Source organism: Rhinoderma darwinii, chromosome 1 (genome assembly GCF_050947455.1).
Source record: "Rhinoderma darwinii isolate aRhiDar2 chromosome 1, aRhiDar2.hap1, whole genome shotgun sequence".
Taxonomy (NCBI): Eukaryota; Metazoa; Chordata; class Amphibia; order Anura; family Rhinodermatidae; genus Rhinoderma; species Rhinoderma darwinii.
The window spans coordinates 562339009-562358459 of record NC_134687.1 but is presented as its reverse complement, the minus strand read 5'-3'; the positions used below and the strand labels follow the sequence as shown (position 1 = coordinate 562358459).

The window sequence follows — 19451 nt, the reverse complement described above, 5'->3', positions numbered from 1 at the left end:
GTATAGTAACGCACGCTGCACTGTACAGTCAGTATAGTAACGCATGCTGCACTTTAGTCAGTATAGTAACGCATGCTGCACTTTAGTCAGTATAGTAACGCACGCTGCACTTTACAGTCAGTATAGTAACGCACGCTGCACTTTACAGTCAGTATAGTAACACACGCTGCACTTTACAGTCAGTATAGTAACACACGCGGCACTTTACAGTCAGTATAGTAACACACGAGGCACTTTACAGTCAGTATAGTAACGCACGCTGCACTTTACAGTCATTATAGTAACGCACGCTGCACTTTACAGTCAGTATAGTAACACATGCTGCTCTTTACAGTCAGTATAGTAACACATGCTGCTCTTTACAGTCAGTATAGTAACACATGCTGCTCTTTACAGTCAGTATAGTAACGCACGCTGCACTTTACAGTCAGTATAGTAACACATGCTGCTCTTTACAGTCAGTATAGTAACACATGCTGCTCTTTACAGTCAGTATAGTAACACATGCTGCTCTTTACAGTCAGTATAGTAACGCACGCTGCACTTTACAGTCAGTATAGTAACACATGCTGCTCTTTACAGTCAGTATAGTAACACATGCGGCACTTTACAGTCAGTATAGTAACGCACGCTGCACTTTACAGTCAGTATAGTAACACATGAGGCACTTTACAGTCAGTATAGTAACGCACGCTGCACTTTACAGTCATTATAGTAACGCACGCTGCACTTTACAGTCAGTATAGTAACGCATGCTGCACTTGCTTTCTGTCCACGTCTGTTGGATAATCTGAAAACTATTCACTGCATGTTCAGGTCTTAAAGGGGTTGTCCCAAGATTAAATGTTATCCCCTCTCTACAGGATAGGAGATAACATGCGGCTCAGTGGGGGTCCCTCGTACCCCTGAGTTAATGACGCTGCAGGTCAAGCATACACCCTGCCGCTCCAGTTACTCAGGGGTACAAGGGACCACCGTTCCAGTTATCAGTGGGGGTCCCAGTAGTTGGACCCCCAACGATCGGCATGTTATGTTATGTCCTGTCCTGTAGACAGGGGATAACATTAAATCTTGGAACAACCCCTTTAACTGCAAGGGGCAAAAATTTATATTTAGAAAAAAAGGCATATGGAACAGTAGCAAAGCAAAAAATAAACTGCGCACAACCTATAAATAAATATGTGCCAGCAGTGTACATACCGCTCTGATCTATATATAGCAGCAGTGAATATACCTCAGATATAAATATATACCAGTAGTTTATCAGCCACAGTCCGCCCTTCTCCTCCTCCTCTCATCCAATAACATGTGGAGGCTGAGGAGAGGTGCAGAGTTGCCATACTCACTCGTTAGACGCGCTCTCTGTATCGTGGTCCGCAGGGGCGTGCGCTTCTCCGCTGCAAGCTCTGTTGTGAACTTGTGATATTCTACACACAGGGGCGGATATAGAATTGAAATCTAGGGCAGGGGTGGAAAAAACACAAACTGTGAACAGACCATATTTTCCCCCCTCCTCCCCCTAACACCCCCCCCCCCCTATTGAACTCTGTCACCTGTTAAAGGAAAAATCATCTGTCAGAAGGAAAAATGTTTCTCCGATGAGTACAAGAAAGCCCCACCTGGGAATTAGACTTTCTTGTACTCCACAAAGGGGAAACATTTTTTCCCTCTGGCGGCTAACTTTTCAGTTGACAGGAAGCAGAGTTACATGAAGGGAAATTATTTTTCCTTGACCTCTAGTTTCTATTGTGGCGCAGGGGAGAAAAAAGTATAGGTTTTATATTTGTAATACTGCTAACTTTTATTTTTTTGCTATGTTCGGCTGGACCATTTAGACTAAGGGTATGTGCACACGTAGTGATCAAAAACGTCTGAAAATACGGAGCTGTTTTCAAGGGAAAACAGCCCCTGATTTTCAGACGTTTTTTGAGCAACTCGCGTTTTTCGCGGCGGTTTTTACGTCCGTTTTTGGAGCTGTTTTCATTGGAGTCTATGAGAAAACGGCTCCAAAAACGTCCAAAGAAGTGTCCTGCACTTCTTTGACGAGGCAGTCATTTTACGCGTCGTCGTTTGACAGCTGTCAAACGACGACGCGTAAATTACAGGTCGTCTGCACAGTATGTCAGCAAACCCATTCAAATGAATGGGCAGATGTTTGCCGACGTTTTGGAGTCGTATTTTCAGACGTAAAACGAGGCATAATACGCCTCGTTTACGCCTGAAAATAGGTCGTGTGAACCCAGCCTTAGTCATAGATTAGTTGGACTACTTCGATAATGGACGTTTTTTTTTAAAATAAAATGGTGAAAGAGGGTTGTGTGGGGTAGTTTTTATTTCAATAAAAAATGTTTTCTTATGTCTTTGTTTTTTTTTAAATTATACTACCGGCCGGCCTTAGGTTGGATGGCGCACTGTGCGGGGGACTCTATTGCTGCCCTCTACAAATACAGGCAAATATACACACATATATATATATATACACACATACACACAAGGCATGTATACACATACCAACACATATATACACACATAGACGGACCCAAGGCATGTATACATATACAGACACACAGTCCAGGGTGGATGAACACAGCACTCCAAATGCAACAAATCAGGCCATGTGCTCGTTACCTGGGGGTGAATCAATTCCCCAATATCCAGATAGAGAGAAATGTAGAGCACAGTAACGGCACCAGGACTTCAAGATGGATGAAAGCAAAAGTGGACACATATACACACACACACACACACACACACACACACACACACACACACACACACACACACAGCATGTATACATATAGAGACACATATATACACACACACACATACAATCAGACACAAGGCATGTATGCATATACAGACACATATATATATATATACACACACACACACACACACACAAAGCATGTATACATATAGAGACACATATATACACACACATAGACAGACAGTCAGACACAAGGCATGTATACATATATACACACTCACAGGAACTTACCATCTCTCCAGCTGCACAGGTTTCTTGCAGGTCGGACTGTGGGCGGAGCTTCCTCCTCGGCTCTGCACTTGCTTCCTCTGCTTCCTCAGTGTGTGTAACGAGGAGCAGAGAATATAGAGTCCAAAGCACGGCCTGTACAGTTGCGCCCCCTACATGGTGGGAGGATGCAGCACCATGTCGCACACCTCTAAGGCTGCCCAATGCAGTCAGTCCGATGCCCCCCTCTTGTCAGTATGGTAGCAGCCCATCACTTTTAAATTAGTGAGGGCAGGAGGCTGAGCGCAGTAATTGGCACTCTGCCACTCTAGTCTTTATCAACGACTCAGCCTCCTGTCCTCAACTCATTACTTACCAGCTGCTCTTCTTTTCTTCAGGAGAGAGCGTCGGCCGCTCCTCCCGCAGTCCTCCAGGTTCCCTATGCTCCTCTGTCGCGGCGCGTGCAGCGTCACAGAGGGGGAGTGTACTAGCAGACGTGCGCCTATCGTGCTGCACGTCTGCTAGGTAAAGTACTCTCCCCTGCCTTCCCCACGCATCCCCCCTGGCCCTGCCACAATATGCCGCCCCCCGTTTTTAGCTCGGTGGCGCCGCCTGAGGCCGCTGCCTCACCTCGCCTAATGGCAGGTGCGGCCCTGGTCTTAATGGTGGTTATAAGGTTATAGTTCAGAACAAGTTTTAGAAGTGTACAAAATGTTCACCATATTTTTGTCAAGTGTGCTTACCCCTAAAAATAACTGGAAATGTAGGTCCCTTGTAGGAACCTGTCACCAGCATTTCAGATATTAAACCAGCAATACCTGGTGGTAGTGGGTAAAATTCATTTCTATATAACCTATAATTGTCTTCTTAGTCGGCTCTGTAGCTTTAGTATTCAGTTTTTTGTGTTCCCACACCTTATGCAAATGAGCATAAGAGTCGCATCTTCATTTGAAAAGAGTCATATCTTCATTCCTCAAGTCTTTCCGAGTTTACCCCGCCTCCTTACTTTTGATTGACAGCTCCTCGCCTTCCCCCCGCACACAAAATCCTGCGCTTGTGCATTGATGTCCTATTCTGGTGTGTGCACACAAAGGGACCATGGATTATTACGATGAAAGGCGCGAGATATTTGCGGACGGTTATTTACAGTTGGAGGAGGAGTTTAGGAGAGGGGATAACAGCAATAAACTTTTTATAGCAGAGGCCAGTGAGGGATAAGTAAAGCTCAATAGGTGAAATGCTGGTGACAGGTTCCCTTATAGCTGGGTTCACACAGAGTTTTTTTTTACGCGGAAACCGCGCCCAAAAACTCGTCAAAAACTGCCCGAAAATGCCTCCCATTGATTTCAATGGGAGGCGGAGACGTCTTTTTCCCTCGAGTGTTAAAACCGTCTCGCGGGAGAAAGATGGGACATGCCCTATCTTCTGGCGTTTACGCCTCTGAAATCCCATTGACATCAATGGGAGGCAGAGAAAGCGTATTTCGCTGAGTTTTATGCCCGCAGCACTCAATGGCCCGCGGGCGGAAAACGCCGCGAAGATCGGCGTGCAGGGAGAGGAAAATCTGCCTCAAACTTCCAAACGGAATTTTGAGGCAGAATTTCCGCCTGCAAAAAAACTCCATGTGAACCCAGCCTAGAGGATTTTATATTTAGAAACTATTAGAAACTAATTGCACCCACTGAAAAGTCACACGGCTAAGTATGTTCACACAGCTTATTTTCGACCATTTTTGGGGCCCAAACATCAGAAGCAGACACTCCCCAAACATCTGCCCGTTGTTTTCAATGTGTAAACGGCGTTGTGTTCCGACGGGCCGTTTTTTTACGCGGCCGTTTTGAAAAATGGCCACGAAAAAGAAGTGCCTGTCACTTCTTCAGCCGTTTTTGGAGCCGTTTTTCATAGACTATAGAAAACAGCTCCAAAAACGGCCGTTAAAAAAAGCCGCGAAAATCGCGAGTGGCTTAAAAAACATCTGAAAATCAGAAGCTGTTTTCCCTTGAAAACCGCTCCGTATTTTCAGATATGTTTGACTAAGCGTGTGAACATACCCTAACTCTCACTTGGGGGACACGTGGCATACATTAAGTTTGAGGGACAGTAAAGTGGGTGCAATAGCACCCAGTATCTTAATATTATTAGGGCATCTAAGATGCCATAATATATAGAGGGTTGAGTTATTGTAACAGATGGTTTCCAAAGATGATGGCCGTTACTGTGCCTATACTGTGCTTTTACAAAGGTTCCGCCTTTAGTGACCTAGAAGTCTGGATTGTTATATTGTATGTGATTTTTTTTTTTTTTTTATGGTCTAAACCAGTTTTTACCAACCGGGGTGCCGCAAGAACTGTCCAGGGGTGCCGCGACACTCTGCTCATCCACTGCAAAAACCGCCCCCGACGTTGTAGCAGACATGACACGTGCATGTGTTATGAGTACCGCCCACCGCTTCCTACTAGAAGCCTGACTGAGGGAGAGGAGCCATGCTGTGCAGGGTAAGTCTTTTTTTTTTTTTTTCTTTTCTTTAGTTTGTTACCAATTGTGTTAGAAATGGAGCCACTGGAATGCGGGAAGTTGTAGTCCTCTCCTCTTATATCACATAACAGTCTGGACAAGCTGGGAGCTGTAGTTCCTTCCTCTTATACCCCCTCCCTGTAATGTCCTCTTATATCCCTTAATAACAGCCTGGACATGCTGGGAGTTGTTGTTCTTATACCTCCTCCTCCTGTAAACTTTCTCTGATATCATATAACATCCTGGACATGCTGGGAGTTGTAGTTCTCACCTCTTATACCCCCTCCCTGTAATGTCCTCTTATATCCCTTAATAACAGCTTGGACATGCTGGGAGTTGTAGTTCTCTCCTATTCTACCTCCTCCTGTAAACTTTCTCTGATATCACATAACATCCTGGGCATGCTGGGAGTTGTAGTTCTTTTCTCTTATACCCCTCCCTGTAATGTCCTCTTATATCCCTTAACAGCCTGGAGATGCTGGGAGTTGTTGGTCTTATTTCTCCTTATTTATTTCTCCTTATTTATTCCTTCCCCAGGAGTAAGCACACTTTCTGTCTAGAGGGGCAGATGGTCATTTTACTGGGGGGGACTGAGGCTGATGGTGGCTTTACTGTGAGTGGGGGGCTGATGGTGGCTTTACTGTGAGTGGGGGCTGATGGTCATTTTACTGTGAGTGGGGGGCTGATGGTCATTTTACTGTGAGTGGGGGGCTGATGGTCATTACTGTGAGTGGGGGGCTGATGGTCATTACTGTGAGTGGGGGGCTGATGGTCATTACTGTGAGTGGGGGGCTGATGGTCATTACTGTGAGTGGGGGGCTGATGGTCATTACTGTGAGTGGGGGGCTTATGGTCATTACTGTGAGTGGGGGGCTGAAGGTCATTACTGTGAGTGGGGGGCTGATGGTTATTTTACTGTGAGTGGGGGCTAATGGTTATTTTACTGTGAGTGGGGGGTTGATGGTCATTTTACTTTGATTGCGGGGCTGATGGTCTTCGGGTGGTTTCCGCCTTCTGACTTCCCATTGAAATTAATAGGAGGCCGAAAAAACCTGCCGCGCTCGTTTGGTGCTTTTTTGTCTGCAGATTTTGCATTCGCTTCAACGGCTTAAAAAAAATGTGGCCAAAAAACACAGCAAAAAAATAAGTCAAACAATGCTGTCCATTCAAAATCTGCCTAAAGGAATTTTGAGGCAGATTTTTAGTTTCTGCCTTACAAAAAAAACGCTGTGTGAACATACCCTAAGAGAGCAGTGCTTGTTTTTAGCCATTTTTTGTCGTTTTGTAAACAATTTTTGGTAAGGGTCCCTTGAGAATTATTTTTTTTTCCTGCGGTGCCTCGAGCCTGAAAAGGTTGGGAAACTCGTGTCTAAACAATTTATTCATGGTCCGTACAAAGCTGTGTGACAACCACCTGTCTGCACTGTAATGGTTGACATTGAGCGAGTGTTACCCATGTAGGAGACCAATATAGCTAAAAAATGCTTTCTAGTATAGGAAGAATAGGGCTCCAGTACTATATACACTACCGTTCAAAAGTTTGGGGTCACCCAGAAAATTTTGTGTTTTCCATGAAAACTCACACTTATATTTATCAAATGAGTTGGCAAAAATGACTAGAAAATATAGTCAAGACATTGACAAGGTTAGAAATAATGATTTTTATTTGAAATAATAATTTTCTCCTTCAAACTTTGCTTTCGTCAAAGAATGCTCCATTTGCAGCAATAACAGCATTGCAGACCTTTGGCATTCTAGCTGTTAATTAGCTGAGGTAATCGGGAGAAATTTCACCCCATGCTTCCAGAAGCCCCTCACACAAGTTGGATTGGCTTGATGGGCACTTCTTGCGTACCATACGGTCAAGCTGCTCCCACAACAGCTCTATGGGGTTGAGATCTGGTGACTGCGCTGGCCACTCCATTACAGATAGAATACCAGCTGCCTGCTTCTTCCCTAAATAGTTCTTGCATAATTTGGAGGTGTGCTTTGGGTCATTGTCCTGTTGTAGGATGAAATTGGCTCCAATCAAGCGCTGTCCACAGGGTATGGCATGGCGTTGCAAAATGGAGTGATAGCCTTCCTTATTCAAAATCCCTTTTACCTTGTACAAATCTCCCACTTTACCAGCACCAAAGCAACCCCAGACCATCACATTACCTCCACCATGCTTGACAGATGGCGTCAGGCACTCTTCCAGCATCTTTTCAGTTGTTCTGCGTCTCACAAATGTTCTTCTGTGTGATCCAAACACCTTAAACTTCGATTCGTCTGTCCATAACACTTTTTTCCAATGTTCCTCTGGCCAATGTCTGTGTGCTTTTGCCCATATTAATCTTTTCCTTTTATTAGCCAGTCTCAGATATGGCTTTTTCTTTGCCACTCTGCCCTGAAGGCCAGCATCCCGGAGTCGCCTCTTCACTGTAGACGTTGACACTGGCGTTTTGTGGGTACTATTTAATGAAGCTGCCAGTTGAGGACCTGTGAGGCGTCTATTTCTCAAACTAGAGACTCTAATGTACTTGTCTTGTTGCTCAGTTGTGCAGCGGGGCCTCCCACTTCTCTTTCTACTCTGGTTAGAGCCTGTTTGTGCTGTCCTCTGAAGGGAGTAGTACACACCGTTGTAGGAAATCTTCAGTTTCTTGGCAATTTCTCGCATGGAAAAGCCTTCATTTCTAAGAACAAGAATAGACTGTCGAGTTTCACATGAAAGCTCTCTTTCTAGCCATTTTGAGAGTTTAATCGAACCTACAAATGTAATGCTCCAGATTCTCAACTAGCTCAAAGGAAGGTCAGTTTTATAGCTCCTCTAAACGGCAAAACTGTTTACAGCGGTGCTAACATAATTGCACAAGGGTTTTCAAGTGTTTTCTAATCATCCATTAGCCTTCTAACACAGTTAGCAAACACAATGTACCATTAGAACACTGGAGTGATGGTTGCTGGAAATGGGCCTCTATACACCTATGTAGATATTGCATTAAAAACCAGACGTTTGCAGCTAGAATAGTCATTTAGCACATTAACAATGTATAGAGTGTATTTCTGATTAATTTAATGTTATCTTCATTGAAAAAAACGGTGCTTTTCTTTCATAAATAAGGAAATTTCTAAGTGACCCTAAACTTTTGAACGGTAGTGTATACATACATACATACATACATACATACATACATACAGTGATAGTTACATGTTTGATTTTACTCATGAGAAAAGAATAGCTTTAGATGTAAGAGTACAGCATTAGTTCTCCCTTCTTTTTTACTAGAGCCTCCAGTCGGCTCCCGAGTGGTCTTGTCATTTGAGCCTTGTCAAATCTCCCTCATGGCTTGCTCTTTCCAAACACTCTCACTACCTTCTAGACTTAATTGGATTTTAACACTACTTCCCTTACCGTCATCTGGAAGCTATTGAGAAGCAAACTGTTTTTTGCCGTAATTGCTAATTGTGGTTTATACAGTCAGTGAGGTTGTTAAATCATTGGGACTAAAGAGATCTCATTCCATAGTTTTAGTTTTACACGGTTTGTCTGCTTGTGGCTTGTTTTTATTCATGACTAAGATGCATTTTATATCTGAATGATAAAAGAAATGTCTGCAGGAAAAATAAGGCTGCGGAGTACATCTCCTTTTATAAAATCTATGTAAAATGGTTGAGACCTATTATTATTATTCCTGGGGAGCAGTCGACTGATAGACATCCCTCATCTGGCTTCTGTAGAACAAAGCAAAAAAAACAAACAAAATTAACATAAAAAACCTCATACAGCCTCAACCACAAATAGAAACAAACCACGTCTCCGCTACAATAAATGAATGGTCCATTATTTAATAATAACCTATTATCTATTGGTAGCCCAAACTTGATAAGAATATAGCCTTATAGATATTTAAAGGGGTTGTCGGGAGGCATAAAAAGTGTCCTAACAGCAGATGGTAGCAAGTTTAGGGGTTGCCCTATTAGGAGAACCCTTTCCATATGCAATATTAGCGCCTATAGACATTATGGAGTTGGGGATCACCTGCTGCTTCTACTCTGGTGGGAGGGTTTATTGCATCGGGGTTACAGCTGCCTGGCCCATGATGACTAGCTTCTTGCCTCATTTAGAAAAAGGGACAACCCCAGATGAGACCACTTCTTTAGCCAATTTCTAATATAAAGTCTGTATCCATTCTGGTTTCCTCCACAATATACCTTCAGGGTCTTCTATCTATTTGCAATGACTCTGCTCTAGCTAATAAAAGAGGGGTCCAGGGTGGACATTTTTTTCTCTGCCTGCTGAGTGGGTGGGCTCTTGCTGGTCTAATGATTTCAAGGTCATGACCATCTTGAAACAGACTCTCCAAGTTACAGGAAGTCCGTGCCAGGAGTTCTGGATAATAGTAGCAAGGAAACTGTGCGGTTATCTCCATCATCTGCACACATTTTTCTTGTATTCGGCACGTAGGTGGAAGCATTTGAGATTAGTATCCTCCTCATAGAAACTTTTACTGCTAGAATTTAGACGCCCTTTTTAATGTAAAGCTGTATGAATATTCGGTGTATTGATATTTGGGTGACGCTTATCAACCATATGGTCTCCTATAACTTCTATTATACAGGGTGGGCCATTTATATGGATACACCTAAATAAAATGGGAATGGTTGGTGATATTAACTTCTTGTTTGTGGCACATTAGTATATGGGAGGGGGGAAACTTTTCAAGCTGTGTGTTGACCATGGCGGCCATTTTGAAGTCGGCCATTTTGTATCCAACTTTAGTTTTTTCAATGGGAAGAGGGTCATGTGACACATCAAACTTATCGAGAATTGCACAAGAAAAACAATGGTGTGCTTGGTTTTAACGTTACTTTATTCTTTCATGAGTTATTTACAAGTTTCTGACCACTTATAAAATGTGTTCAAAGTGCTGCCCATGGTGTTGGATTGTCAATGCAACCCTCTTCTCCCACTCTTCACACACTGATAGCAACACCGCAGAAGAAATGCTAGCACAGGCTTCCAGTATCCGTAGTTTCAGTTGCTTCACATCTCGTATCTTCACAGCATAGACAATTGCCTTCAGATGACCCCAAAGATAAAAGTCTAAGGGGGTCAGATCGGGAGACCTAGGGGGCTATTCAACTGGCCCACGACGACCAATCCACTTTCCAGGAAACTGTTCATCTAGGAATGCTCGGACCTGACACCCATAATGACATAAATAACTCATGAAAGAATAAAGTAATGTTAAAACCAAGCACACCATTGTTTTTCTTGTGCAATTCTCGATAAGTTTGATGTGTCACATGACCCTCTTCCCATTGAAAAAACTAAAGTTGGATACAAAATGGCCGACTTCAAAATGGCCGCCATGGTCAACACCCAGCTTGAAAAGTTTCCCCCCTCCCATATACTAATGTGCCACACACAAACGGGAAGTTAATATCCCCAACCATTCCCATTTTATTTAGGTGTATCCATATAAATGGCCCACCCTGTATATTATTGTACCAAGGACAAGATGTTAACAGTCTTGTCCCCAGCATTTGCAATGAAAATAGTCACTATTGCTTGTTGTTAGTTGTTTCAGGTGGCAGTTATTGCATCTATGGCCACCTTTACGTTGCTCAGTGTTTGTTTTCCTATCAATATCTGCCCTAATCTGCTGAGAGTTGTAGTAGAGCAAAAAAGTTAAACTTTTATTTTGTTGTTTTATTTTAACTCCACAATTCTGTGATAAGTGGTGTTCCCGTACACATTGCTTTTGACGTGTTGTCAAAAAGGAAATCCCTTTTCCATGCATGCTAGAGCTGTGTTCTGTAATACAACCTTTTTAATGAGAGGTTTGCAAATGCCATCGCTTTCTCTGTAATCCCGGGATTATCTAGGTATGGCTCCAAAGTGATACGTGGCAAATCCGCCTCCGTTTAATAGGTCATAAGTTAGTGAACATTAAAAAAATTTGACTTCTACTATGTGTGTGTGTGTGTGTGTGTGTGTGTGTATATATATATATATATATATATATATATATATATACATATAAATAATAAAGTGTGTGGGGGGGGAATATATGCATATATATTATAATTGTATTTCTTCCATTTTGTGCAGAGATATGTATATTTATAGAGATTAAAGAATAAGGTCTGCTTTTTATAACACACCCCCCCCCCCCCCCCCCCCCGGGTGAAACAGCGCCACTCATTGTATATGGGTTGCGTCTGGTCTTACAGCTCAGACTTATTCAAGTCAATGTGACTGAGCTGCAATACCAAACGCAGCCATGGACAGGAAGGGTGCTACTTTTGTGGGAAATTAAGCAAAATTGTGTTTTGGTTTGGTTTTTTTTACACGCAGCCTCCTTTAAGCTGTGTTGGTCTTGTGGTGCAAATCCCGCTGGACCATCCAGAAAAGCATTTAGGTCTAGAATGCCCACTCTGTTACACAATGTATGTGTTTATGTATTACATGCAAGTCTTGTTTTTATATTAAAATTATTATATCGATCATTTTCTATTTCAGGATTGACTGATGAAATGTTACTTTCTCTGGCTCGAGATATGGACATGTTCTAAGTGATGTAAAAGGTAAATGAAATGTTTTAAACGGTTAATATTTTCCATGAGGAATTCTCTAGGTTTCATTCTGGAGCACAGATATAGTTATGAGGTGATGTATTACTGCTGATCACAAACTTTAAGATCCTTTTAGGTTGGGCATTGTACAATAGATCAAAGCAATTGACCAAGTTGGTCACTGATACACTAACCTTTGGAGATGGGACAGTCTATGTATGGCTGTTCTCTATGAACTCTTTAATGTGAGAGCCATATCCCCTGTAGAGACCATTATAGGGGATTTCCATTTGGGCAGGAGATGGCAAGTTCCCTTGGCAAAATCAGTTGTTTGCCAGTGTTCTAAGGAGCTAGACCCATTGAGATCACCTGATGTAGTATGTAGAGGCCATTCAGATGAATGCTCTACTTGTTAGTGGCTCCAAGGGGAAGTCTAGATCCGAGGACCCCCCTATATGACTATTATATGCCATAGTAAGGTATATAGAGAGGTTGTACAGATGAGATAAAACCCCTTTAATATTTGTCAGACTTAATTTGTTTGCCCTATGGTAAAAGGGAACTAAATATTCTGTGACTCTTCAGGTTGACCTTCAAGTTCCTGCCGGATGCCTTGTCTTGATCAACCATATTGGATTTAGTTTAGAGGCTGATCTCATTCTAGAATTTTTCTTGTTCTCCTATAAAAGTAAAGCTCTTCATGTGGGGTGTAATCCCAATTATCAAGAATCACAGTGATGGCCATGTTTCTAGATAGGTCAGATAATGATCAACAATGACTGGGATCTTAAATTCTTGGTCAATTTGATGCTAGATTTGTTTAGACTATGAGACACATTTGAAAAGATAACTGCAAAATCCTGCGTCCTCTGTTTATATGAACTGTTATTTTAGTTCGGAGATTGCCTCACAACAGATCAGCCTGTCTGCAAGCTCCCCGCAGATATCTGTTTAATCCCTTCTAATAAATCCTTGTCTTATTGTCATGGCCCCAGTTATGTGGAGGCCAAGAATCATGATAAGGGCAACCCTGGAGCACCCTCCGGCATAGACGGTACAAATCATGCATGACACATCAAAGGCCCTGCACTGCTGACGCGGGGTAAAGCTTGGTAGGTGGGGGATTAATGTGTGAGCACAGTTTTCCTGACCTAATAACCAGCACAAAGCAATATGATAGCCTTGTTTGTCCAGTCACGGATATGGAGCCGCTAGTAATGTTCTTTGGCCGCTGTTGTTGAAGGGGATTTTCTCAAGGCGACCCTTTGTCTTTCAATAACAAGACTCGCTTAGCGCTCTTTCTGTTGCTGGAATTACATTAGGGATGAATTGGAATTTTTTTCTTGCTTGTATGGGGATATGGTAACATCACCAAACTTACTTGATGTCGCTTTTTATGCACATAAACATTTTTTAGATAATCAGGTGTCTGTAACAAATATTTTAATATGAGAACGTAGATAGCCGCTTATTTTTTTTTACAGTATTGAAATTTTGATTTCTTTTTTTTTTCCCTTTTGGCATAAAGCAGTGTTGTGAGTTAAAGTTTCCATTCAGCAATTTTATTTTGCTGCTGCTAAACTCGTGATGTCTGTGCGCATAGCCAGGTCTGTTTTATGTAAAAAAAAAAAAAAATGCTGCAATTGCACAAAGTAAAAAACCATATGTGGGGGAAAAAAAACCTGTAGCATTGTGACATGGGATATTGGATTGTTTTCATTCTCTACTTTAACTATATGACTTTTGTTTATTGTTGGTGGAGAAAATAATGTAATGTCCATGTCAAATACTGTCGTTTCTCCCCTTGTGGATTTTTTTTTTTATATGATTGTCATCACCAGGTGAATGCTGTTTTCCTCTTTCATCGTGGTAGGTAGTCGCAAAGGAGATTATGATCAAGGTACAGGTCTTACCGATCCGTAGTTTTCCCTCCAGCCATTGCCTAATGGCATGTGTTCTCCAAAACCTCTTAGGCTCGGTTTACACTGAGTTTTCTGCCGTGGTTTTTGTTGTAAAAATGGCGAAATTGCCTCCCATTGATTTCAATGGGAGGTGGAGAGCAGAAAAAAAAAACGCTTGCGTGGAAAAAGAAGCGACATGCCCTATCTCGAGGCATTTTCCGCCTCAAAAACCCCAGTGGAGTGCCATACCATGTGTAGATATCTATTAGTGTGTCCCTTGTATGCATCTACTGCTTCTCGGCATTCTGAAGTTATCACTCTGATTGAAAAAGCTTCTTTTTGGCCATCGAACTACTGCTTTGTTCTTTTTGCATATTGAGGGTTTGTCTTCTTTTGTTCCAAAGGATTTCGACAAAAAATATATGCATCACTCAATCTCCACACCTTCCTCCTATAAATATGCGCTCGCTGTTCATACCTTTCATCGCTTTTTAATGCACGTCCACACCAAGTCATTTTTTAACTTGTCTTCAGTTTTCTTACACGGGTTTTGCTCAATTAGACACCTAATTAAAGAGGCTCTTTCACCAGATTTTGCAACCCCTATCTCCTATTGCAGCAGATCGGCGCTGCAATGTAGATTACAGTAACGTTTTGTTTTTTTCCAAAAACGAGCATTTTTGGCCAAGTTGAGCATTTTTATATTTATGCAAATGAGCCTTTCTTAAGTACAACTGGGCGTGTTTAAAGTTATGTCCAAGTGGGCGTGTATTATGTGCGTACATCTGGGCGTTTTTACTTCTTTTACTAGCTGGGCGTTGTGAATGGAAGTGTATGATGCTGACGAATCAGCATCATCCACTTCTCTTCACAACGCCCAGCTTCTGGCAGTGCACAGACACACAGCGTGTTCTCGAGAGATCACGCTGTGACGTCACTTCCTGCCCCAGGTCCTGCATCGCGTCGGACGAGCGAGGACACATCGGCACCAGGCGACAGTTGATTCTGCAGCATCATCGGCGTTTGCAGGTAAGTCGATGTAGCCTCTGTTTCACCTAGTGCCGATGTGTCCTCGCTCGTCTGACACGATGCAAGACCTGGGGAAGTGACGTCACAGCGTGATCTCTCGAGAACACGCTGTGTGTCTGTGCACTGCCAGAAGCTGGGTGTTAACGAAGAGAAGTGGATGATGCTGATTCGTCAGCATCATACACTTCTATTCACAACGCCCAGCTAGTAAAACAAGTAAAAACGCCCAGATGTACACACAATACACGCCCACTTGTACTTAACTTTAAACACGCCCAGTTGTACTTAAAGGAACAGTGTCACCACAATTATTTTTTTAATATGTTAAAGATGTTAGTGCTTTATTAAAAACGTTTGGATTAATTTGTGTGTTTGTGTGTTACTTTTTTTTATTTTTACACTTTTTCTTCCCTATGGGGGCTGCCATTTTTTTTTCCATTTCTGTATGTGTCGATTAACGACACATGCAGACATGGAATACGGCAGCTCCAGTCCCATAGGGACTGTGAACAGGGCCCGTTCCATCCACTATCATGTACGCCGCTGTGTGGGAACGGCGCATGCGCCGCACCCACACAGTTCAATTTGAAATGCGCGCCGTCCGGCGCAATTTTCCTGTGGACCGGAAGTCGCGGCCGGACAGTAATATTACTACTTCCGGTCGCGGCTTCTGGACTTGTGCACATGGAGCAGCGGCAGCAGACGGAGCGGATGGACCGGAGGGAGCGGCGGCGACTGGAGCAGGTAAGGGATTTCTATGTATGTTTGTGTTTCAGTGTGTGTTTACTACTGTATGTAAACCTACTACACTGTGTGTTAGCTCAAAAAATGGCGACACACTGTGTAGGAGGTTAGACCGTTCAAACCCCTCGTTTCTCCCGGCACTAGCCAGGATAAAGGAGGGAGGGATTCTGAGAGCTCACTAGAGCGAGGGATTTTTACCCAATTTTGCAGCATAAAGCAATGTGGTTGCTTTACCACATGCAATGCTGCAATTTTGGGAATGGCTCCATCTAGTGACCAGCAATGGAAAATATTATAAATTAGAATCCAATAGAATCCAATTTATATTTTCTGACTCGTGAAAAAAAAAAAAAAAATTAGAACAATGTTTAATCACCTACGCACTAATTGTTTAACTAAAAAAAAAAAAACATGTTTTGCTGGCAACACATTCCCTTTAAGAAAGGCTCATTTGCATAAATATAAAAATGGTCATAACTTAGCCAAAAATGCTCGTTTTTGAAAAAAAAAACACGTTACCGTTATCTATATTGCAGCGCCGATCTGCTGCAATACAAGATAGGGGTTTGAAAATCTGGTGACAGAGCCTCTTTAAGTTGAGAACAGTTAACATTGCTACAAATAGCAGCGTCTTAACCTGCGCCTCCTGACCTAGTCGGTGTAGGTGTCTTTTATAGTGACTTCACATCCTGCTCTTGGAGGAGCTGAACTTTGGATCTTGGCTAAATAATGAAACATAGAAACTGTCAGAATCTCTTCAGAACTGCAGAGAAAACCTTTACAGACTAATTTTTCAACTGGATTTCAGAAACCTCTAATGAGGGAGGATTTATTTATTCCAGAACATCTGTAGAATTGAGCAGGGCTATTATATTTGTTAGTAAATGTTTCCATCTCCCCATCTTAAGAAACCAGAGAAGGGAAAAATTATTTCACATTTTCTTTGCCCAAACCCATAGCAAAAATGGTCCTGCACTCCGTATATAGAAATGATAAACTTGGCAAGAGATCGAGCTAGGCCTGCTACTTCAGATACATCAGTGGTAAGCGTACAGTGCGCTTCAGGCAAGCAGTCACCTAGTAAATAACCATGACCGAGCCAGGTGACTGTAGTTTTAAACATTCGCCCTCTATAGAAGTTGATTTTAACCCCTTCCCGACATTTGTCGTAAGTATACGTCATGGAAAGCCAGTTCTTCCCGAAAAATGTTGTATACTTATGGATGGCACCGGCTCAAAAGCGGAGTCGGTGCCATCATCCCTGGATGTCAGCTGTATCTTACAGCTGACACCCTGCTGTAATAGCGGGGACTGAAGTTAGCTTCGATCCCCACCACTAACCCCTTAAATGCAGCGGTCAAAAGCGATCGCTGCATTCAAGGTGTTTGCAGCTCATGGACATCCCAGCAATGAAATCGACGGGGTATCTGTGTCGCCAGGGTGTTGCCAGGGTAATAGTGGCCTCCCACTCTGCCTAGCACAGAAAATTTTCAGCCCGGAAGCAGGAGGTGAGCTGGTGTCATCAGCGATGGATGTCCGCTGTATGTTACAGCTGACATCCACCTGTAACGGCAGGAACCGGAGCTATGTCAGATCCCTGCCATTAACCCCTTAGATGCAGCGATCGAAGGCGATCGCTACATATTTGTGGTTGGCAGCAGTGCCCTGCAATCGCATGGCTGCCAACTCTCTACTATGGCAACAGAAGACCTAACAATGGCCTCCTGCTCTGCCATTACGGAAGCGGATTAGGCCCCCGCCCGGAGGCGAGGCCTAATCGGCTTGCTGTCAGTGAATGACTGACAGATCTAATACATTGCACTACATAGGTAGTGCAATGTATTAGAAAAAAAACCTGACAGTTGGACCTTCAAGTGCCCTAGTGGAACTAAAAAGTTTAAAAAAAAGTTAACATTTTTTTTATAAATGTTTCAAGTAATAAAATAAAACACAATTTCCCTTTTTCCCTTATAAAATCCTTTTATTATTGAAAAAAATAAATAAAACATACATATTGGGTAACGCTGCTTTCGTAACGGCCTAGACTATAAAAATATTATGTTATTTATTCCACACGGTGAACGGCATAATAAAAACATACAAAAATGCCAGAATTCGTTTTTTTGTCACTTTGCCCTACAAAAATGTAAATAAAAAGTGATCAAAAAGTCGCATGTATCCAAAAATGGTACCTATAAAAACTATAGCTCGCAAAAACAAAGCCCTCATACAGCTCTGTCGACTAAAAAATTAAAAAGTTATGGTCCTCACAACATGGCGACAGAAAAAATACATTCTTTTTACAAAAGTAATTTTATTGTGCAAAAAGTTGTAAAACCTAAAGTGCTATAAATTAGGTGTCGCCGAAATCGTACTGACCCGCAGAATAAAGTTAACATTCAGTTTATAACGCATGGTGAACCCTGTATAAAAAAAAATTATGCCAGAATTGCTGTTTTTTGGTCACCTTGCCTCCCAAAAAATAGGGTAAAAAGTGATCAAAAAGACGCATGTACCCCAAAATGGTACCAATAATAACTACAGCTCGTCTCACAACAAAACAGCCCTCATACCACTACGTCTATGAAAAATAAAATTAGTTAAGGCTCCAATAAGTCAGGAAATAAAAATATGCGGTTGTGCAGGCCCGAGGGGAACATTTCTTCTGTTTCAAGAGGCGATTTATCAAGGATCTAAAATTGGGGAACCAGGAAGGGGAGGGCCCAAACTTATCCGCTGGAAGTGCGGGCATCTGTATTATACCAGGACAACACTTCCCAGCAAAATTCCCCAAACTGCAAAGGTGTGGAGTGTGGACCAAAAGGGGGATAAGAAAGGACGCCATATATCAGTGCGACACCGGCCTGTGCAGAAAGTATTGCTTCACAGCGTAACACACATCTATGGATTGTTTTATTGTTTACCGCATTATTATACCACCTGACTATGCCCCTGATGTACTCTGCCCAGCTTACATGTACCCCCACATTATAAACTGAAATACCAGTAATACTCAAACAAAACTACTACCAAGCAAAATCTACACCTTCAAAAGCCAAATGGCGCTCCCTCCCTTCCGTGCCCCACAGCGTGCACAAACAGCAGTTTACGTCCACATATATGGCACCGCCATACCCGGGAGAACCCTTTTTAATAATTTTTGGGGTGTGTGTCTCCAGTGACATAAGCTGGGCATGACATATTTGCCACTGAATTGGCATATCTGGGGAAAAATGAAAATTTTTACTTTGCACCATCTGCAGCGCAATCATTTATGGTAAAGACCTGTGGGGTGAAAATGCTCACTACACCCCTTAATAAATGCCTTGAGGGGTGTAGTTTCTAAAATGGGGTCACTTGTCAGGGGTTTCTTTTTTATGATTTCACATCCGAGCCTCTGCAATTGTGAACCAATGCTTTGTAAGTCGCCAAATTAGGCCTCAATTTCGCAAGGTGCTCTTTCACTCCTGAGCCCTGTCGAATGTCCAGGCAATGGATTAGTGCCCCATGTAGGGTGATTCTAGAAACGGGAAACAGCATAATAATTAGAGAACTGTTGTTATGGTGGCACAAGCTGGGCACCACATATTGGCATATCTATGGAAAAAATCCCATTTTCCCTCTGCAACATCGAGTACACACTAATTTCTGGAAAACACCTTCGGGGTTAACATGCTCACTACACCCCTAGGCGAATACCTTAAGGGGTGTAGTTTCCAAAATGTGGT

The 19451-nt window shown here is 42.5% G+C and overlaps 1 protein-coding gene across 2 annotated transcripts in view; it reads left to right on the top strand.

The window, feature by feature from the left end:
• Positions 1-19451, top strand: part of LHFPL2 (LHFPL tetraspan subfamily member 2) — a 169324-nt gene that overhangs the window by 70433 nt on the left and 79440 nt on the right. Inside the window, exons 2-3 of one of the 2 annotated variants that reach the window (XM_075838693.1) lie at positions 5295-5469; positions 11997-12061. The gene's annotated coding sequence lies outside the window, so the exon portion shown is untranslated. The remainder of the gene's footprint in view (positions 1-5294; positions 5470-11996; positions 12062-19451) is intronic. The other variant, XM_075838685.1, reaches the window with a different exon arrangement.